Genomic DNA, 23,331 nt, shown 5'->3' on the forward strand with positions numbered 1-23,331 from the left:
GATACTGGAAGAGCTTCTGCCAACATATACAGCAATCTTATTGCTACTTCAACTTCCATAAACCGTGTAGTCTGCCAATTCTGTAGTGTAGAACCAAAAACTCTGTGAACAGAGGCCAGCAGTAACTGGTGAAACTTGAGCAAGCCTGTCCAACAGTAACTTCAGTTGTTTTCTATATTCTACAAACATGGCTTCATCTTCACCCTCATTTTCAAAGTTATATTCTTCACCATAAGTCAACTTTTTTCATAACGGCCAACATGATTGCCTCTACATTAGCTTTTTGCTGATCCGAGAGCACTGTAAGCTGTTTCAAAATATGAAGATAATCATAACAAAATCCAATAATATTAGAAGAAATATCATCATCCTCATGAATTAGTAGCTGCAACATCAGTGCCACTTTTGTTTCAATAGCTTGTAGTGCCTCTTGAGTATTCTTAATATCCCCATTCTTAACTAATTTACTGCAACTAACTATCAATGACTGTCCCATTTCATTTACCAGCTTAGAAAATCTGGCCAGGAAGTCAACATCTTCCTGGTCAATGCTGAAAAACCCAGCGGACTGTAATACTTGATACAAAGATTCTACTAGTTTCATTTTATCAATAGGGTCCATTCCTTTATTTACAACTTCAAATAAACAGTCACATGCTTCTTCCCATAGAACTTCTATTGACATCTGACCTAGCCGCATATTTATAAACCTATCATTGGCTATAAGGGATGAGTCTATCCAAGACACATAAGCCCCCACTACTTCAAGGCACTGATAGGTCACTTCAGAATTAGTACACTGATAATTTTGTAATATTTGGTACCATGATTCCACCAGATTTGGAATGCACTGTTCCCTCATGGTATCTTTTATGAGAGTATTCCTACGAGCCTCCTCTGATGCATGCATGCACCACATCACGATCCAACAACTCTGAATCAATAGGCATGAGGATTCGCAGGTACAGATCTACTCCCCTTGGATTTAGATCCACTACTGAGAGAATGTAAAAAAAAAAAAAAAAAAAAAAAAAAACAAAACTTGGGCCACTTAGTGAGATATTCTGTTAACAAAAAGCAAGGCAAAGACTTGGGCGGCTTTATTTCGTATGAAGGTCTTCTCTGGTTGGGGATTCAGCTTCTGAGCTTGCAGCCGTGATACGAGCGTCTCCCTAATTAGTTGTTGTTGAACAGTGGTTAGTTCTGAATATTTCTATTTAACTTGATGTTCCAGTACTTGAAAGCAGAAAAACTTTACATGATCATCTGGGCTAGAGCTTCAGCACACACCTGCCAGGCATCTGGGGAAATCTTTAACTTCTCAAAATAGGCCAGGGCCCTTTATCTAAAGTCTGAATCAGCATTTGGATTTAGCCCTAATAGAGCCTGTTCATCCGTCCTTGCTGCTATACTTTGAGTCTTCTGGTTATAATAGGCGTGCCCTCTGATCCCACCGAGGAATTCGTAAACATCTTCCTTATCACTCCATCTGGCCTCCCAGCCTGCACTCCAGATGGTCAGCCAGCGGAGCTGCACGCAGAGAGCAGGGACAGCGGCCCTCGTCCTTGTCACCGCAGTCCTCGCCACGGCCGCAGCGCCAACGCCAGGGACGCAGCTGGCCGGGACTGCGCGCCCCTCGTCGCTCCGCGTCCCCTGGCACCTTCTCTTGCGTGACGCCGGGCAGGCAGGCAGGCAGGCAGGCTGGCAAGCAAGCAAGCGGGCAGGGTGGGCGCCCAGGAAAGGAAAGAGCGCAAGAGCGGCTAACACCGCCGCGGTCGCCGCTGAGTCAGCGGGAAGCGAGCTCCCCAGGCCGGTGCAGCGCTGGCAGGCGCTGGCGCCAGCAGTCTCATGGAGAGTGCCCGCGTTAGCCCGCGGGCTGGGGCCGTCTCCTGTCTATTTCTTACTTATTCCTTTCAAAATGGTGTCTTATGATAAGCAAAAAAATTAATTTTCTTGAAGTCCAATATTTTATTTTTACTTTTATGGCTAGTACATTTTATATTCTACCTATGAAAGTTCCATCTACTCCATAGTCACAAAGATATCCTTCTAGAAGTTTTATGGTTCTAGTTTTTAATGTAGGTTTACGATCCATCTTGAATTAATTTTTTGTATGGAATGCCATAGGAGTCAGAGTTGTCTTTCCATAGAGATACCTAGTTTTTTCACGCATCTGTTAAATAGGCATTCCTTTGCCTCATTGAATTGATTTGACGCCTTGGTTGATAATCAGTTGACTATATATGTGTAGATCTATTTTTGGACTTGATCCTGTTCCATTAATCTGTATGTGTCTACTCTAGCTTTATGGCAAATCTTGAACTTGTGAGTATAAATATTCTAAATTTGTTCTTTTTTCAATATTGTTTTGATTATTCTAGGTCCTTTGCATTTCCATATAAATTTTAGAACCATGTTGTCAATTTCTTCAAAAAAGCCTGTTGAGCTCTGGAGATGAGTTGAGGTTCTATATGATGTTACCTCTCTCTAGAAGGGTTTCCTTTTGTTTCTGTCAAGCGAACAGGCTAGAGGCTGAAACTTTCATCTAATAAGTGTCTGAGGAAGTCAAAGCTGGGCTTTTTGAGAGCTGATCTATTCCCAGTTTGCCCTTATCCCTAGAGTGGAGGCTTCATGGTCCCAGCTGAAAGCCTGGAGAGGCTGGGCGCGGTGGCTCACGCCGGTAATCCAAACACTTTGAGAGGCCGAGGTAGGTGGGTCATTTGAACCCAGGAGTTCAGGACCAGCCTGGGCAATATGATGAAACCCCATCTCTACAAAAAAAATACAAAAATTAGCTGGGCGTGGTGGTGGGTGCCTGTAGTCCCAGATACTCAGGAGGCTGAGGCAGGAGAATCGCTTGAACCTGGGAGGCGCAGGTTGCAGTGAGCCGAGATCTCGCCGCTGCACTCCAGCCTGGGGACAGAGTGAGACTCCATCTCAAAAAAAGAAAAAGAAATCCTGGGGATATTTACCAGGACCCTTTCTCCTTTTCAGGTACTTTACTACAATTTTTGTCTCATCAATCCTGGCTGGGAACCTGCCGAAAGCTCTTTTCAGCCTCTCAGCGCTACTTTTGCTTTTGGAATCAGCAATTATCTTCAGGGTAAAGTGTCCCCAAATACCAGTCTCACCTTTCTTGACCTCTCTTTTTCTCCAGATCTTGAACTAGCAAATTCTCACTGCTTTGATTGTTCTTCTATACCTCCAAATTGGTGTTTTTAAAAAGTGCTAATTTGTTCAGCATTTGTAATCGTTATCAGCAAGATGTCTGAAAAAGACCAACTAGTCACCCTTTGCCAAAAATGGAATTCTTTGACACACATTTTTAGAAATATTAAGTTCATTAAAATTAACTTTGTTTTGGAAAATATGTTCAGACTTTATTGATGATTTTGGAGACAATTGGGAAAATGCGAGCATGGAGGTTTGGATTCAGCATTATGAGGATGAAAAACTCCCACAAACCCTCAGATTGGGATGAGAGAGGCCACAGACAGGATATGATATTTGGAGCTGTTCACTAAGGCTATCTGGGGTGCCTTGTACATCTACCATTTCTTCACCACTCTCTTCTAAAAAGGAGAGATTGGAAAAAATATAGCATTGTTCATTACTTTTATCCAGTCCCACTGAGGCAAAGTGGCATCACCCATTTATCATTTTTTATTACTGAGCAATAACAGCATGCAGGTCTTATAGCTGGATACTTCTGGGGAGCACTCCTCCTATTTGCTTTTAGATACTGACAGTGGAATCTGTTCACCCTAGCTTAATCCCAGGAATTTTTCACAGTGCTGTCATTTAACCGGGGGAATCAGGCTGGTGGAGATGGCAGTAGCAAGGGGAAAGGAGCATGTGTGTTCTTTTCGGCAGTTTTTTTTTTTTTTTTTTTTTGAGACGGAGTCTCGCTCTGTCACCCAGGCTGGACTGCAGTGGCGTGATGTCCGCTCACTGCAAGCTCCACCCCCCGGGTTCATGCCATTCTCCTGCCTAAGCCTCCGGAGTAGATGGGACTACAGGTGCCCGCCACCACTCCTGGCTAATTTTTTTGTATTTTTGGTAGAGACAGGGTTTCACCGTGTTCGCCAGGATGGTCTCAATCTCCTGACCTCATGATCCGCCCGCTCCGGCCTCCCACAGTGCTGAGATTACAGCCGTGAGCCACCACACCTGGCCGCTTTTCAGCAATTTTAACGTAACCCTCTGAAGTTTCTCAAACTAAATGTGAGAATAGCTGGAAACCTATGGCTCTTGTATACAGATGAACACTATGGGCAGTTGTATAGACTTCCAAACATGTACACATTACATGTTCAAATGTATATAAATATAGACTCAAAGCTCCTGGGAAACAGGTAGTATAAGAAAAGGAAGCCTAACCTTAGGCTAAACTAGACAATGTCATGTAATACACTAGATACTGTGTGGAAAGAGGTGATCCAAGTGATCCTCTTGAGGAAGGAGAGAATCAAGGAGTAAAAACTAACTTTTGTGGATGCTTGTTATGTGCCAAGTGTGGTGCTTAAACACCTTTTCTCTCTTTACACATTCAATCATCATAATGATCCTACAGAACAGGTATTGTTATCCCCATCTTTAATTTAATATCCCAAAAGGCCATACGCAAGGCCAGGAGCTAGTGTATTTGCAAAGCCAAGATTCATATCTAATTCTGCCTGGCTCCAAAACTTATTCTCTGAAAGTAGGAAAGAGAGGCAGAAGTTCTTATTTAAACACACTCTTTTATAGAGTTTCCAAGCAAAATATAATTAATAAATTTGCTTACTGTTTCTCTCTCACAGTGGTCAACAGCATTAATCTCAGTGAATAACACCGTATAAGCACTTACTAGAATAAAAGTGCTCAGTTACTAGGTTTTGATGGGCAAGTGTAAGGTTGCTTGTGAGTGGTGAAAGGAACAGCGCACAGAAATGTTGACATTCACAAACTTTCTGAACACCTGAGCACTGAGCTGGGAACCCAGAATATAAAGATAAAAAACACAAAACATGAGCCGGGAGTGGTGGCTCACGCCTGCAATCCCAACACTTTGGGAGGCCAAGACAGGCAGATCACGAGGTCAGCAGATCGAGACCATCCTGGCTAACATGGTGAAACCCCGTCTCTACTAAAAATACAAAAAAATTAGCTGGGTGTGGTGGCGGGCGCCTGTAGTCTCAGCTACTTGGGAGGCTGAGGCAGGAGAATGGGGTGAACCTGGGAGGTGGAGCTTGCAGTGAGCCGAGATCATGGTACTGCACTCCAGCCTGGGCGACAGAGTGAGACTCTGTCTCAAAAAATATATATATATATTACAAAACATGATCATTATCTTCCAAAGTTTACAGTCTAGTTACTTCAGAGATGGTTTATGTGCCATCTACACGTATAGAATTGATACACCTGTAAAAGGAACAGATTAAAAAAAAAAACTAGTAAGCCTGGACCTTCTCTCGTGAAACTCAAAGTCTAAGGGGGAATCAGACTAATAAATGGGCATTTTTAATACAAGAGATTAAGTTAATAGTAAGCACAGGGGCCGGGTGCAGTGGCACACGCCTGTAATCCCAACACTTTGGGAGGCCGAGGCAGGCAGATCACTTGAACCCAAGAGTTCAAGACCAGCCTGGGCAACATGATGAAACCCTGTCTCTACAAAAAATACAAAAATTAGCCAGGTATGGTGGCATGCCCCTTTAGTCCCAGCTACTCGGGAGGCTGAGGCAGGAGGATCGCTTGAACCCAGGAGGCAGAGGTTGCAGTGTGCCGAGATCATGCCACTGCACTCCAGCCTGGATGACAGGGCGAGATCCTCTCTCAGAAAACAAAAAAAGTAAGAACAAGGTGTCATGAGACCATGGAAAGTGAGCATTTAACTCAACACGAGGAATCAGGGAAGCAGGAAGCAATTACTTCTGAACTGACATAGGGAGGCAGAATGAATTCATTGCACATGCTTAGCACGAAACACTGACAGTACATGTGTTCTAAACAGAATAATACAGATTATATGGGACCATAGAAAGTTAGTGACTCATGATTGACGTATTTCCTGAATAACTAAAGAGTGTTTGCTATCAGACTATTAATCTTCCTTTCTCTTCCCTATGCTTTTGTCGCTCCAAAAGCCCATTGTGGGAATTTTTTTCTTCCTTTCTTTCTTCTTTCCTTCCTTTTTTTTTTTTTTTTTCTTCAGTGAAGGAGGAGGTCATAAGAGCTGGAGAAACTGAGGAGGTCTTCAAGCAGAATGTGGGACTTGAAGAATATGTGGAATATAAAAAGAGGATGTTGAAAGGGAAATAAATGGCAGGGCCCGGCGCGATGGCTCACGCCTGTAATCCCAGCTCTTTGGGAGGCTGAGGCAGGTGGATCAATGAGGTCAGGAGATCGAGACCATCCTGGCTAACACGGTGAAACTCCGTCTCTACTAAAAATACAAAAAAATTGGCCGAGTGTGGTGACGGGCACCTGTAGTCCCAGCTACTTGGGAGGCTGAGGCAGGAGAATGGCATGAACCTGGGAGGCGGAGCTTGCAGTAAGCCAAGATGGCGCCACCGCACTCCAGCCTGGGCAACAGAGCAAGACTGTCTCAAAAAAAAAAAAAAAAAAGAAAAGAAAAGAAAGGGAAACAAATGGCAAATGTTGACTCAGTCAGCTTGCATTTATTGGGCCCTACCCTGCCTCTTTTTATCATGTTCCGGGGACACTGAGATGAATCTGACCCATGGGTTGAAATCAGCAGGACACATATGTGGGCAATAAATGGAAAACATATGTAGAATAGTTAGAAGTAAAGTCTAATAAGCAAAATGGGATAGGTTATAAAGGGCCTGGAAAACAGACACGTTTAGACTTGATATGGATGATACCAGGAGTCCTTTTAGGTTTTTGAGCAGAAAGTAGGTGGAAAAGATTTTAGAAAGAGAAAACTGGAACCATATAGACTAAGAAGGTGTGTGTGAGCCTAATTCTGGCAGTAAAGATCTCTAGGGCATGCCAGAAGGAATAGAAAGAAAAGAGCAAAGGATATTGTAATGAAAAGATTAGGCCAGGCACAGTGGCTCACACCTGTAGTCCCAGCACTTTGGGAGGCCAAGGTGGATGGATTGCTTGAGCTCAGGAGTTCAAGACCAGTCTGGGCAACACGGCAAAACCTTGTCCCTACAAAAAATACAAAAATTAGCCAGGCGTAGTGGCATGTGCCTGTAGTCCCAGCTACTTGGGAGGCTGAAGTGGGAGGATTGCTTGAGCCTGGGAGATAGAGGCTGCAGTGAGCCATGATTGTGCCACTGCATTCCAGCCTGGGCAACAAGTGAGACCCTATCTCAAAAATAAATAAATAAGTAAAAAGAAAAGATTGACCAGGCATGTGGATATAAAGAATCTTTAGCTCTAGGATACCAGTTTTTGCCATGGAAAATACACAATTACAGCTCATAAAACCTAAAAGAATTTGAGTTGGCAATGGAAGGCTACAGGGAGGAAGGATAATTTAAAAAAAAAAAATAAAAAGGCTACTGATGGAGGAGGATTAGGCTGTAGCTGCTACGATCTACAGCTAATAAGTAGCCCAGGGCTTAGGTGTTTTCCATTGTGGTTTAGGGATCCGGAACTGTGGAGTGTCTTTAGAAAAACCAGTAAGGACCCCGGCCTCAGAATCATTGCTTAGAGCGCAGCATTGAGCAACTCTGAAACTAGATGTAGAACAGGTGTCATTTTAGAAGCCTAACATGCAGAGAAACTTGTAAAAAAAAATATATATATTTTTTTCAGGCCCTAGATTCTGAGATCCTTTTTTGCAGATCTGAAGTGGGAGCCAGGAATATTTAACAAGCTCTAAGGTGATGGTAATGCAAAAGTTACTCAGGAGACCCACTGAGAAATACTTACGGAAAGATGAGCTGTCTCCTTGGGATGACTGAGCTGGTGTCTGTGCATATGCCTTCTCAGGATCCATGTGACTTTACCACACCAAGCCTTAAGACTGCCAGTCTGTTCTCTCCGAGGAAAGCCATTCTGCACCACTGGCCATAAAGAGGGACTCTCATGTGCCAGGAGAGTGGCCCAAACAGGACTTCTGAGTGGCTCTGAGGCTTATAGACGTCAAAAGCGTTTATAAGAATAGCCATCATAACATAGTAATGAATCAGAAACTTGCGTACATTTTCTTAAATGGCTCTGTGGGGACTGGAGCTAAAAAGGGAGGAGTACTCAGATTCAGGGGTCTAGCAGAATCCTTGCTTAAGGAAATCAAGTAAGCAGCCAAAGGGGGCTCCTGGGATTGTCTCACCAGGACTTCTGAGGCGACTCTAATGAAATGACTTAGAAGTGTGGTGGAGTGGCCTCTGTGGCTCCCACACTGGCCTCATCCTGGTTAAAATGGCACAACCAGGGTGCACGGACAGTCTCTGGGACACAAAGCAGGTCTAATATTCAAAGTTTGGCAAACATAACCAAGACCTTTTCTCTTTTCTTCGAATTGTTTTAGTTGCCTAATTTTTTGTCCCATATGCCACTTAATTCTTTTTATTTTACATTAAAAGTTGTGCTCTTGTCTCAATCTTCTTTCTAGATTGGATCCTGCATGCTTTTCATCTTTATACTCCTGGCAGTCCTACCTCTAGGCTTCCTGAAATATAGCACCTTTGTTTTTTGGGGGTTTTGTTTGTTTGTTTGTTTTGAGACAGAGTCTTGCTCTGTCTTCCAGGCTGGAGTGCAATGTCATAATGTCAGCTCACTGCAACCTCTGCCTCCTGGGTTCAAGCGATTCTCCTGCCTCAGCTTCCTGAGTAGCTGGGATTACACGTGCATGCCACCACCCCCAGCTAATTTTTGTGTTTTTATTGAGACGAGGTTTCACCGTGTTGGTCAGACTGGTCTCAAACTTCTGATCCCGTGATCTGCCTGCCTTGGCCTCTCAAAGTGCTGGGATTACAGGTGTGAGCCACCACGCCCTGCCTGCACCTTTGTTATACAGAAAATTCTTATCAACATTATTGTCTACTTTTAGACTTTATTTTGTTCTATTGAACTATTCTGGTTCTAGTACCACACATTAAAATTATACGTTTATAATACTTTTTGACATCTGACAGGATGTGCTCCCCTTATCATCCTTCTTTTTCAAAATTTTGTCATTCTCAGTTTTTCTCAGCTCAACTTCAGATGTAATTTACAAAAAAAAATTAAAATTACATTGGTATTTAGATGGAAGTTATGTTAAATTTATGTGTTAATCTGGAGAAGTTCTGTTTTATAATAATAATTCTTACCATGAAGGAAAATAGCTTCTCTCTCCACCGATTCACGTTTTTTCTCATGTCTCTTAGTACAGTGTATAGCTTTTTTCACGTAAGTTCTCATAATTGCTTGAATATATTCCTAATTATTTTATTGTTGTTGTTTCGGCTATGAATGAGATCTGTTTTTGTTTTTTTGTTTGTTTTTTTTGTTTTTTTTTTGAGACGGAGTCTCGCTCTGTCGCCCAGGCTGGAGTGCAGTGGCCGGATCTCAGCTCACTGCAAGCTCCGCCTCCCGGGTTTACGCCATTCTCCTGCCTCAGCCTCCCGAGTAGCTGGGACTACAGGCGCCCGCCGCCTCACCCGGCTAGTTTTTTGTATTTTTTAAGTAGAGACGGGGTTTCCCCGTGTTAGCCAGGATGGTCTCGATTTCCTGACTTCGTGATCCGCCCATCTCGGCCTCCCAAAGTGCTGGGATTACAGGCTTGAGCCACCGCGCCCGGCCTGTTTTTGTTCATTTTTAATGGGTTCTTGGTGGCATATACAAAAACCACTGATTTAAAAATACTTATGTAATAAACTAGATGTGCGCCTACTTTTTTTTTTTCTTTTTTTGAAACGGAGTCTCACTCTGTCGCCCAAGCTAGAGTGTAGTGGCGCAGTCTTGGCTCACTGCAACTTCCACCTCCCAGGTTCAAGCAATTCTCCTGCCTCAGCCTCCTGAGTAGCTGGGATTACAGCTATGTGCCACTACACCCAGCTAATTTTTGTATTTTTAGTAGAGACGGGGTTTCACCATGTTGGGCAGGCTGGTCTTGAACTCCTGACCTCAGGTAAGGAGGTCACCCGCCTCGGCCTCCCAAAGTGCTGGAATGTTTTTTAAATGAACAAAAGATTTGAACGGATACTCTACCAAAAAAATATACAAATTGAAATAAGCTCATACAGATGGAAATAAGCTTATTAGGGAAATACAAATTACACTGCAATGAGATACTACTATGTACCTATTAGAATTTCTCAAATTAAAAAGACTGACTATAACAAGTGTTGACAAGGACATTGAGTAAATGGAACTCTCATATATGTCAGGTGTAGGATTTGACTTTACCCTACTTTTAAGCTAGTAAGTTAGCTTGTTGTTGTTTCATGAATTCTAACAGAAGACATGAGACTTAGGTCAGAGACAATGAACTTTATTATTCACCACACAGCAAGCAGCATGAGCATTAACTTTTGCATCAGCTCTTGCTCCCTAAGTCCAACAGGGACAACACAAAGGCCCAGATGAAGGTCTACACATGTGGTAAATGTGTTACATGACAATAGCACTGAGTTTGGGGAACCCACTGTTTTATAGAAAGCAGTAAGCAAACTTGCTTTTTAACCCAGGGAGCTATTACTTCACACCTCAAAGTTGCTTGCCGCAAAGATAATCCTGAGAAATGGCCTGGCTAAAGAGCAGTCAATACCTTACATTTTTGGTATACTCTATAAGATGAGGAGGAGCATAAGAGACTCATGGCAGAATGTCTCTCAACAGCATCCACCCTCAGTTCTACATCATCTTGGCTTCTTGGGAGATTTTCACTTGAGCATGCCATTCTGCAGGCCATTTTGATTAATCTGATTAGTCGAGGTTGGAACCAAATCCATTCAATTTATCTCATACAGCATAGATCACTGTCAATAAATCCCCAAGCAGCAAGATGAGACAAACCTGCAGTATTGACCTCAGAGTCCCAGATTCAGCCATCTGTGAATAAGTCCCAGGTGGATCAGGGACTTATTTTAGACATCCAGTATACAGTTTAAGGCCAGTCTCAATCACCATACATAGCATAACCAAGGCCACTCAGGCATCAGGAGAGGCATATGATTTTGTATCAGTCAGATTAAAATATAGTTGTGCCAGTCTGTGTCTGTCCACCTTTGACAGCACCAGGCATAGAAGGCATAGTGTCAGGCATGTCCACATGAATTTCTCTGTTTTAATAGCACATGGACTGGTTTGACAAATCCAGCAGCAGATGAGATTGACTGCCTGATGACAGTGTGCCTCAAACAAACCATGTAACTGTTTGCCAGGTTGCCGTGCTGGATCTAAGGGACAAAGAGAACATTAACTGTTCCCTACCTCTCCATACTTCCTGAGGTTTAACGTGTTCTCCATCCAGATACTGGGATCGTTGTTCTCCTTCCACAGTTACAAAATCAGTGTATTCCAACCCAGTAGCTATAACTTCACCTTTTCTCCAATTCTTCCCCACTCACACCAACACTTTTCATCTGAAAGAGTCAATTGTGAGTGGGACAAGAGATTTTTTTTTTTTTTTTTTTTTTTTGAGACAGAGACAGAGTCTCGCTCTGTCGCGCAGGCTGGAGTGGAGTGCAGTGGTGTGATCTTGGCTCACTGCAAGCTCCACCTCCTGGGTTCACACCATTCTCCTGCCTCAGCCTCCTGAGTAGCTGGGACTACAGGCACCTGCCACCAGGCCCAGCTAATTTTTTATATATTTTTCTATTAGAGATGGGGTTTCACCCTGTTAGCCAGGATGCTCTTGATCTCCTGACCTCATGATCTGCCTGCGTTGGCCTCCCAAAGTGCTGGGATTACAGGCGTGAGCCATTGCACCTGGCCAACAAGAGCATTTTTTAAAAAAAAAATCAGAGACCTGTTATATCTCGAATCCTACCCAGCTTGGGCAACTATTTGAAGACTTAGTGAGAAGTGTACTCAACCGAATGGTCATTGTCCTCATGACATAGGACCTTGTCAGTCTAACAAAGAATTCACGTGACTGTACTGGAATTACGTTTGAATCCTCCAGATCAATTTTTTCCTGGGCTGTCCTTCAGAAGTTTTAAAACTCAGGCTGGAATGGAGTTGCTGTTAGGGAAAAGAAAGGTACATTATGCCCAGGAATGGTCAGGTAGAACCCTGAATTTTCCAAAGAGGTCTATAAAACTATCCATCCTATTCATTCTAATCATTAACCAGTAAAGCTAAGAGGAGACAATTTAGCCGTGACAAGGAATGAAGTACTGATATGTGCTACCACATGGATAAACTTTGAAAACATTTTGCTAAGTGAGAGAAGCCAGCCACAAAGACTGCATACTGTAGGATGGTTGCACAACTCTGTGAATATACTAAAAACCTTCAAAAGGGTGAATTTTATGATGTGTGAATTACATCTCAATAAAGCTGTTTTTTAAATTAAAAGTTTATTCCATTTCTCAATGATACCACCAGTCTGAAGATAATAAGGGGAATGAATTGGCTACCAAATACTTTGACTATAAACCCATTGTTGATGAGTTTTTGCACTAAAAAATGCAGTATTATCACCATCCGGAAAGCCAAAATCATGACACAGATTAGTTTCAAGGCCACAATGATGTAGCCAGAGTTGGCTGATCAGACTAGAACAGCAAAACCATTACCTGAGTAAAAGTCAACAGCAATAAGATACAAGTGGAATAGCTTGGACGAGGTCAAAGGTCTGATGTCACCAATTTACCAGGGGCCAGTCAACACTCTGCAGCCAGTCAATACTCAGTGCAATATGGCCTCTTTCACCATGAGATAAATAGGCTAACTTTTGGCAGAGGTCACAGGTCTGGCATGTAGTGGCAGCTTCTGCATCAGAAACACAGAATCCCTTACTTTGTGCCTAGTTGATGATGATGTTGCCATCTCCAGTGTGATGATGGATCTAGGTGGCAACTGTGGCCATCTGATTGACACAAGCTTGATCAAAAGCTTGATTCTAGTTGGTCTCATCAGAGAATGAGCCCTTACCATGTACACCACAAGAGTGATCCAGACTGTTTAGTGGCTGCCATTTGTTTCCAGGGCTCATGACCCAAAGAGAGGTGCCTTTAATCTGCCAGTCTGTAATCTTCTAAGTATTAGACAAGGCCACTAGTGCCTAAGAATCAGTAAAAATATAGCATAACTAGTCAGTCCTAAGGGAAAGGTGATAGCTTTTGTTTTAGACCATTGTGCTAATTGGCCCTTAATGCAATAGGTCTTCCAGAGTTGTGGTTGGGGCCAGGCATCCAGTGGCACTATCAGCCTTCTTTCTTTTTTCTTTTCTCTTTTCTTTTCTTTTCTTCTTTTCTTTCTTTCCTTTTTTTTTCTTCCTTCCTTCCTTCCTTCCTTCCCTCCCTCCCTTTCTTTCTTTCCTTTCTTTCTTCCTCACTCTGTTGCCCAAGTGTATATGACGGACTGCATATATGACAGTGGTCCTATAAACCAGCCTGACCAACATGGTGAAACCCCATCTCTACTAAAAATACAAAAATTCGCCAAGGGTGGTGGCAGGCGCCTGTAATCCCAGCTACTCGGGCGGCCAAGGCTGAGGCTGAGCCAGGAGAATCAGTTGAACCCAGGAGGCAGACGTTGCAGTGAGCCGAGATCACGCCACTGTACTCAGCCTGCGTGACAGAGCGAAACTCAGAAAACAAACAAACAGTTTACTGTAAAACAGTATGTCATGTTATACCCACAGTATCCTCATATATTTCATGCTTACTGCATCTCTTGTTTGCACACTATTTTCTCTTGCATTTGATTCAGTCTCATGTTGTTGTTTTCATCATGGCTCCTAAAGCACACAAAATCCATGGCTAGTGTTGCCAGTAAGAGGCCACATCAAGTGATTGACCTAGAAATGAAATTTAAAGTAATTAAGAGCTACAAAGGTAAAAAGTCAGTGATGATTATTGCTCACTAGTCAGGCATGTCCCATTCCACCATAGCTACCATCTTGAAGAACAAGAGCAAAGTGACCAAAGCTGTTAAAGAATCTGCTTCAGCTGGGTGCAGTGGCTCACGCCTGTAATCCCAGCACTTTGGGAGGCCAAGGTGGGCAGATCATGAGGTCAGGAGTTCGAGACCAGCCTGACCAACATGGTGAAACCCCTGTCTCTACTAAAAACACAAAAATTAGCTGAGTGTGATGGCAGGCACATGTAATCCCAGCTACTTGGGAGGCTGAGGCAGGACAATTGCTTGAACCGGGGAGGCTGAGGTTGCAGTGAGCTGAGATCATGCCATTGCACTCCAGCCTGGGTGACACAGTGAGACTCCATCTCAAAAACAAAGAAAAAAAAGAATCTGCTTCACTGAAGGCAATGAGACTAACAAAAGTTCACGAAGGGTCTATATGGAATATGGAGAAACTTCTAATGACCTAGATTGAAGACCAGGCAACAGAAGCGTATCTCTCTTAGCATGATAACAATCATGGCCAAAACAAAGTTTGTTTGTGATGTTGAGAGAAAAGTCTGGCTGGGCATGGTAGTGCATGGCTGTGGCCCCTACTACTCAGGAGGCAGAGATGGGAGGATTGCTAGAGCCCAGAAGTCAAAGCTGAAGTGGGCTCATGATCATGCCACTGCACTCCAGCCTGTGTGACAGAGTGAGACTCTGTGAAAGAAAGAAGGAAAGAAAGAAGAAAAGAAAGAAAGAAAGAAAGAGAGAGAGAGAGAGACAGAGAGAGAGAGAAAGAAAGAAAGAAAGAAAGAAAGAAAGAAAGAAAGAAAGAAAGAAAGAAAGAAAGAGAAAGAGAAAGAAAGAAAGGAGGGAGGGAGGGAAGAAGGTAGGAAGGAAGGCAGGGAGGGAGGGAGGGAAGGAGAAAGAGAGAGAGAGAGAGAGAAAGAAAGAGAAAGAGAGAAAGAGAGAAGGAAGGAAGGAGGGAGAAAGAGAGAGAAAGAGAGAAAAGAAAGAGAGAGAGAAAGAGAGAAGGAAGGGAGGGAGGGAGGAAGGAGAAAGAGAGAAAGGAAAGGAGAAAGGAGGGAGGGAGCGAAAGAAAAGAAAGACAGACAGAAAAGGCTAAACCTGACTAGGATGTTGAATTTACTGCTAGCTCTAGGTGGTTTAAATGATTCAAGAATCATGGTCATGGCCTGGCGCAAAGGCTAATGCCTATGATCCCAGCATGGAGGCTGAAGCGGGCAGATCACCTGAGGTCAGGAGTCTGAGACCAGCCTGGCCAACATGGTGAAACCCTGTCTCTACTAAAAATACACACAAAAAAATTAGGCCGGGCGCGGTGGCTCACGCCTGTAATCCCAGCACTTTGGGAGGCCGAGACGGGCGGATCACGAGGTCAGGAGATCGAGACCATCCTGCCTAACACGGTGAAACCCCGTCTCTACTAAAAAGAAGTACAAAAAACTAGCCGGGCGAGGTGGTGGGCACCTGTAGTCCCAGCTACTCGGGAGGCTGAGGCGGGAGAATGGCGTAAACCCGGGAGGCGGAGCTTGCAGTGAGCAGAGATCCGGCCACTGCACTCCAGCCTGGGCAACAGAGCGAGACTCCGTCTCAAAAAAAAAAAAAAAAAAAAAAAAATTAGCCAGGCATGGTGGTGCGTGCCTGTAATCCCAGCTACTTGGGAAGTTGAGGCAGAAGAATAGCTTGAACCCAGGAGGCGGAGGTTGCAGTGAGCCGAGATCGCACCACTGCACTCCAGTCTGGGCAACAAGAGTGAAATCTCTGTCTCAAAAAAATAAAAAACAATCGTTATTCAGCCTGTCACGGTGGTTCGCACCTGTAATCCTAACACTTTGGGAGTCTGGGGTGGGAGAATTGCCTGAGCCCAGGAGTTTGAAACCAGTCTGAGAAAGATGGCAAGACCCCCATCTTAAAAATAAATCATTATGCATTATATAATGTGAATGTGAGAGGGGAGTATGCAAGTGCTGATACGAAGGCAGCTGAAGAATTTTGGGAAACTCTAGATAAGGTGAGTGTGGAGGAAAATTATTTGCCTGGAAAAATCTTCTTGAGTTTTATAGTTTCAGGTCTTATTAATACATTTAGGTCTATGATTCATTTTGGGTAAGTTTTTGTATGTGGTGTTAGGTAAGAGTCTAACTTCATTGTTTTGCATGTAGATATCCAGTTTTCCTAGTACCATTTGTTGAAAAAACCTCTTCTTTCTCCCATTAAATGGCCTTGGCACCTTTGTCAAAAATCATTTGACCATATATATAAAGGTTTATTTCTGGGCTCTCTATTCTATTTCATTTTTCTACATGTTTGTCTTTATGCAAGTACCACACTGTTTTGATTACTGTGGCTTTGTAGTAAGTTTTGAAATCAAGAAGTGTGAGTCCTCCAGCTTTATTCTTGTTTTTGAAGATTGTTTTGGCTATTTGGAGTCCTTTGAGATTCCATACAAATTTTAGAATGGATTTTTTTTTCTATTTCTGCAAAAAAACCTCCTGGAGATTTTGATAGGAACTGTATTGAATCTGTAGATTGCTTATATTTATGTCTTATTTAATTTATTTCAGCAATGTTCTATAGTTGTCATTGTACACATCTTTCACCCCCTTGGCTACGTTAATTCCTAATTCTTTTGATGCTTTTGTAAATTGAATCATTTTCTTAATTTCCTTTTCAGATTGTTCATTGTTAATATATAGAAATGTAACTGATGTAATTGATATAACTTTGTATCGTGCTACTTTGCTAAACTCATGTATTAGTTCTAACAGTGTTTTGCGGAATCTTTAGGCTTTTCTACTTTTAAGATCATATCATCTGTGAACAGAGATCATTTTACTCCTTCCTTTTTAATGTGGATGCCTTTGCTTTCTTTTTCTTGCCTAATTGTTCTAGGTAGAACTTCCAGTACTATTCTGAATAGACGTGGTGAAAGCAGGCATATTTGTCTTGTTCTTAATGTTGGAGTAAAATCTTTCATTATTTTATCATTGTGTATGATGTTGGCTGTGGGTATTTCATATGTGGCTTTTGGCTTTTATTATGTTGAAGCAGTCTTCTCCTATTCCTGGTTTGTTGAGTGTTTTTTATTATGAAACTGTGGTAGTTTGTCAAATGCTCTTCCTGAATCAATTGAGATGATCTGATATAGGAGTATTGGTTGACAGTTTTCTCTTTCAGAACTTTGAATTTATTGGCCCACAGCCTCTGGCTTCCAAAGTTTTTGTCTAATCCAATCTGCCTTTGAATCCCTCTAGTGCATTTTAATTTTGGTTATTGTACTAATCAATACTATAAAAAGTTATTGTGCTTTCTGGTTTCTTTCTAGGTTTTCCATATCTCTATTTAGATATTCTCCTTTTACTTGTACTTTTTTTTTTTCACTCCCCACATCTTCCTTTAGTTCTCTGAGCATCTCTAAGATAACTGTTTTAATGTATTTGTCTAGTAGGTCTGCCATGAGGACTTTTAGAGTTTCTGTTGACTTTTTTCCTTTGAATGTGCCATATTTTTTCTTTTATTTGTATGCCTTGTGATTTTTTGGTTGAAAACTAGACATTTGAGTTTAATGATGTGATAACTCTAGAAACCAGGTTCTCCCCTTTCCTCAGGGTTTAATTTATTTTGTTACTGTTTTTTGTTATTGTTGTTGTTTGTTTTTTATTGTTATAGGCCATCTCTGTGCCAAGGACACTTTGCCATCCAAGCCTTCCCCTAGAAGTTGCAAGCCTTCAATAGACTCCATGGCTTTAAAATAGTTACAGATTCTGCCAGTACAAGTTTTGGTTAGGTAAGGAAACAGAATCCTAGAGCTTCCTACTCTGCCATCTTCCCAGAATACTTTCCTGGCTAATTATTTCTAAGGGAGTAATGTAAGCCCCCAAAGACACCTCGGACAAGTCTTTCTCTAGAAACTTGATATATTTTCTGCTTTCTTTCCCTGCTTTTTCTTTTCTACTTAGTTCCACTCCCATCCCCCATCCCACCACCTAGTATCCATCAGACTCCATATGTTCCTCTTCTCCTCCCAACCCCAAGTTCAAATATTTTTTCTTTTTTTTTTTCTTTTTTCTTTTTTTTTCTGAGACAGAGTTTCGCTCTGTTGCCCAGGCTAGAGTGCAGTGGTGCAATCTCGGCTCACCGCAACCTCTGCCTTCCATGTTCAAGCGATTCTTCTGCTTCAGCCTCCCGAGTAGCTGGGACTACAGGCACCCGCCACCACACCTGGCTAATTTCTGTATTTTTAGTACAGACGGGATTTCACCATGTTGGCCAGGCTCCTCTCGAACTCCTGACCTCAGGTGATCGGCCTGCCTCGGCCTCCCAATCAAATTATTTATCCAAAGCCTTACTTGGTGGGTCATATAATGAACTAAAATTTGGAAAACATTCACATTTGTGGAATGCTTCACAGTTTTCAAGGTGTCTACATTATCTTATTGGATCCTCTTTTCAGCCCAGTGTGGTTGGTAGATGAGATAGCAGTGTTCAGTTTATGTGACTTGTCCAAGATCAGAGAGAAAGTAACAAAGCCTAAACTGGAATCCAGATCTCCTGACTCCCTATTCACTTATCTTTCCAGTTGCCCTTGTCTCTACAAATTACCAAAAAGAAATTGGTTCCTAGAAATAAGGATAAATCAATGTAGGGGTGTGCCATCTCCTATCCCACTCTTCTACACCCATCACATCAAAACCAAACAACGTTTATTGCAGGGCCCATAATAACCTACTTTCTTCTGCAGAGCCTCTAAGCTCCACATTATCCAGGAAGCAATAAATTGTGACTGTTGAAGTCAAAATAAAACAGTGATAAATCTCTAACTTTAAAGCATTCTATTCTGGAACAAGGATTGCAGTTTGAGGCACACACACTAACCAGCTGGTCTTCAGTGTGTCTGAGGAACAGAAAGAAGGTTGGGAGTTTTATTACAGAAATGTTCTGTATTGTTTTGAAAGGAAGTTTATTGGCACTAAAGAAGCATTTGGAAAGAAGGTTTAAAAAAAAGAAAACAGGAGGCCGGGCGCGGTGGCTCAAGCCTGTAATCCCAGCACTTTGGGAGGCCGAGGCGGGTGGATCACGAGGTCAGGAGATTGAGACTATCCTGGCTAACACGGTGAAACCCCGTCTCTACTAAAAATACAAAAAACTAGCCGGGCGTGGTGGCGGGCGCCTGTAGTCTCAGCTACTCGGGAGGCTGAGGCGGGAGAATGGCATGAACCCGGGAGGCGGAGCTTGCAGTGAGCCGAGATCACGCCACTGCACTCCAGCCTGGGAGACACACTGAGATTCCGTCTCAAAAAAAAAAAAAAGAAAAAAAGAAAAAAGGAAGCATTTGGGAGCTGGCAAACTCTGATTGGTGAGTGATGGTGGTAGGCAAAACTATTCTTAAAGTCATGTTTCAGCAGCTACTAAACTGCTCTTGGGGTTACAGCAGGGTCATTTTAGCAGCTGGGTTTGTGAAAAATTTAATTCATGGAGCAGGTGCTGTGCCCCAAGTGCTTCTTCCCTCCTGGCCCCTAGACTCTGATTTAGTTGGGTATGACAAGAATGACCCAGTATGCATGATCAGCTTTCACATAACCTTGTAAATTCTAGTTGATCCAAGGAAAAGCCAACTGAGTAAGGAGAATAAAAGAACTGCAGCGTCATAGTTTTTGAGTCCATGTAAGTACAGCCCTTCAACTGAAATCCGAAAATTATGAGACCAATATTCCCGCAAAAAAGGGTCCCAACGAGATTTTACTAATAAGGTGGGCTGGGCCTTGGCAATCTGCCCATCAAAGTTTAACTTCTCCACCAGTTTCTCCTTAACTCACCCGGAATTTCTGAAAGAAGCTGAATTAGACCCTTCTTTGGCAGGACTTGTTTTTCTAGGTTAACTCAACTAGACTTAGTTTTATTCCGTCTCTTGGGATCCATTCTGAATTAAATTCTCATTAAACTCGCCCATGAAGTGTCCATGATGCAACAACTTCCCTTCCAATCCCTTTTAACCTCCATGTCAACATCAATTCCAATTCTAAGGAATGGGGAGAAATATAGAAGAACAGACCACAAGACTTCTGGCAACCAGAATGAGTATGAAGGCATGATGTTTGCTTGGCTGAAAGCAAAGAGATGAGATGGGGAAGCCAGCTGCTGGGAGTTACTGGGATCTTTAAAAAGTCTCACAGCAACACGACTTGCCTCTGCTATCCAAGGACAGGAGAGACCCTCTGCTCTGCCTAGCCTTAGAGGGATAGTCACTTGCGCTGTAAGTAGGAGGAAACACTTTTCTTTTCTTCTGCCGCCTCCAGAGATTCTATTTTCTTCTTTAAATTTTAGTTTTATATGAACTGGGTTGCTAGAGAGCCCCTCTGTAAAATAAAGGATACCCTCTACTTTTGCTTCTTTTGTAAAACCTCTCTTGGTCTGCTTACAGCTGTCTTTCAGTTGATGAAACGTTTCCTCTTTTCACTGTGGGTCTGTAAGAACCTTCCTGCCTGGGAGATGTGGTGAAGTTTGAAATAATTTTATAGTATGATTGGCTGTTTTCCTGTTCTTGTCTTTGAAGTTATAGACAAGTAAGCAGCAAATCTCCACTGCTGCAAGGTGAAAAAGGAAGTTCCTTGGCCTGGGCTCTTTGTGGGAAAGCATATGAGTTTAGATGGCAACTTTAATCTGCTTCCAGAATGAGTGAAGCTGCTGCTACTTTGGAAAGTTTAAAGAACTTAACAGTTTTTCCTCCTTTCTTGGAAAGTTAAACAGATTTTTTTGATTCACTTTTGTGGGTCAGAGTAGTTAAGAAGAGTTCAGTGAAGAAAGCAGTTGATCTTTTGCTAACTAGTGGCTTCTTTTTTTTTTTTTTTCTTGAGACGGAGTCTCGCTTTGTCGCCCAGTCTGGAGTGCAGTGGCGCAATGTCGGCTCACTGCAAGCTCCACCTCCGGGGTTCGCGCCATTCTCCTGCCTCAGCCTCCCTGAGTAGCTGGGACTACAGGCGCCCGCCACCACGCCCGACTAATTTTTTTTGTATTTTTAGTAGAGACGGGGTTTCACCTGTGTTAGCCAGGATGGTCTTGATCTCCTGACCTCGTGATCCGCCCACCTCGGCCTCCCAAGGTGCTGGGATTACAGGCGTGAGCCACCGCGCCCGGCCTCTTTCTCTTTACTCTGTGCATTTTCCATTGCCTAGCAGTAAATAAATAAATAAATATATGTATATGTATATCTAAGAAAGAAGTATTCCTAAATGTCAACCCTGACCCCAAAGTCACACTTTAGTGTTTCTTTAAATGTCTTCAGAAAGTTGCTTGTAGTTTCAGATTTCTAATAACTCTTACAGAGCAGAATTTAGGATTTGGGGATCAGTCTGCACATGTAGCATTTGTTCATTTCATATTTATTAGAGATGAAACAGATGACCAAAATTCCATTTATTGCAGACTCTCCTTTTCCTTTGTAAATGCTTGACTTTTCTGAATGGATATCCATTTTCACACATTGTAATGCCCATTAAAGGAAGCTCAGGTTAATGTTTTCAATTGTGGGTGAGTTTGCTCTGCTTCAGTGATATGGAACATTTTGTTCTGCTGTTTCCATTGGAGGAGATTAAAGAGGCTAAATGGGATGGCATATTGAAGTCTTTTTTGGTTTTCTTTTTTAAATTTTTATTTTATTTTATTTTATTTTATTTTTGTTTTTATTTTTATTATTTTTGAGACGGAGTCTTACTCTGTCGCCCAGGCTGGAGTGCAATGGCATGATCTTGGCTCACTGCAACCTCTGCCTCGTGAGTTCAAACGATTCTCTCACCTCAGCCTCCTGAGTAGCTGGGACAACAGGCACATGCCACCACGCCTGGCTAATTTTTGTATTTTTAGTAGAGACATGGTTCCACTATGTTGGCCAGGCTAGTCTCGAACTCCTAGCCTCAGGTAATCTGTCCACCTCAGCCTCCCAAAGTGCTGGGATTACAAGCATGAGCCAGCGCACCCAGCCAGTCATTTTGGGTTTCCTGTGGTTATTTTGGATGCCTTACTGGGACCCACTCAAAAAACAAACAAACAACAAAGCAAAACAAAATGAAAAACACTTTCATAAATGTCTGTCTCAAAACCTTTTCTACTTTCTCCAAATAGAACTAATGCATACACAGTCTTAAGATTTGCTCAGCTATACCTCCTTGGTTCTGACTTAATCCTCTTCTGCAGAAAATTTCATCTCACATCAAAGCCTCTTCCCTCCTTCTGCTGTAAAGTTGTTGAGAGCTGTCACAGACTATCAGCTCAGCTTCAGCTATGCTTAATGAGTGCTTGTGCACAATGCACCCCAGGTAAAGGAATTCAGAAATCAAAAGACATGATTACTGAGAAGGAGAAAATGCAGAGAAGTGATTTCTGGAGAGCATAAACAAAATCAATATTGTACCCACTAAGGTCTTTGTTGAGTAATGATAGATAAAACAGCCTAAAGGGAATGATGTCAGGAGATCTAAAACAATCATTTAGCATCGCCTATCAGCATTGTATTCCTTGTACATTGTGGGAATAAGCAGCTAGGAACCCTGGACTCTGACCCCTGTTTCAGTGGAACAGGGTGACAGATTTCACACTGACAAACAGCTGCCTGAAGGAGTCTTGTCCTTTTGTCCGTTGAGAAGGGACACAGCCTCAAGTCTTCTCTCAAATTCTAACTCAGGGCCCTTCAGACAGTCTGAGCCTGCTATATGGTTCTTGGTCTCAAAGAAGAGTTCTGAAGCAGGCTGTCTACATAAGATTCAAACCACCCATTAAAATATTATTCAATTTGGCATCTGTTAGGCATAACAATTAGACTAGCCAATGCAGTCACAATACTGAAATCGGTATGTGTATGTAGATACAGCCCAAGAGATTAAATAATTTTAGTGTTGTTAAGAAAAAATTATTCTGGTTTTTTTTAATGCAAGGACAATTTTAATCCTGCATTTTCCTATAGTAACATCCACTGCTGGCTATCTATGGATTGAAACTGCGTTTGCTAAGAACTGTGGAGCACATGATGACACAGGCACACAGACATCTTCCAGCACCAACACAATACATACGTAACACATACAAGATAGTCTCAATGGATAAATGTGCTTCAAAAGTAATTCTATTTAGTAAAATTCATAGTTAATGCAGAATTTCATGTTTTAATTTTACATCTTTCGAATACTTTACATTTTTCTAATACTTTATTTTTTTTTAAAAAAAACTCCTCATTCAAGATTATAATTTGCATGGCAATAAATAATGGTTTCATGGGCTCTAAGTTTCTTAGAAGTGTTCACAGCAATTTAGAACACCACAAGTCTTCCTTCCAATTTGCAGCATCTGATTTAAAGT

The 23,331-nt window shown here is 42.3% G+C and overlaps 1 protein-coding gene across 2 annotated transcripts in view; it reads left to right on the forward strand.

The window, feature by feature from the left end:
• The window catches only part of ASIP (agouti signaling protein), an 85,885-nt gene that overhangs the window by 26,914 nt on the left and 35,640 nt on the right, over positions 1-23,331 (forward strand). Inside the window, exon 1 of one of the 2 annotated variants that reach the window (XM_028828335.2) lies at positions 20,100-20,236. The exons of the other annotated variant lie outside the window; for it this stretch is intronic. The gene's annotated coding sequence lies outside the window, so the exon portion shown is untranslated. Of the gene's footprint in view, positions 1-20,099; positions 20,237-23,331 lie in introns of those variants that run through there. 2 annotated transcript variants of the gene reach the window in all.

This window comes from Macaca mulatta, chromosome 10, assembly GCF_049350105.2.
Source record: "Macaca mulatta isolate MMU2019108-1 chromosome 10, T2T-MMU8v2.0, whole genome shotgun sequence".
Classification (NCBI taxonomy): domain Eukaryota; kingdom Metazoa; phylum Chordata; class Mammalia; order Primates; family Cercopithecidae; genus Macaca; species Macaca mulatta.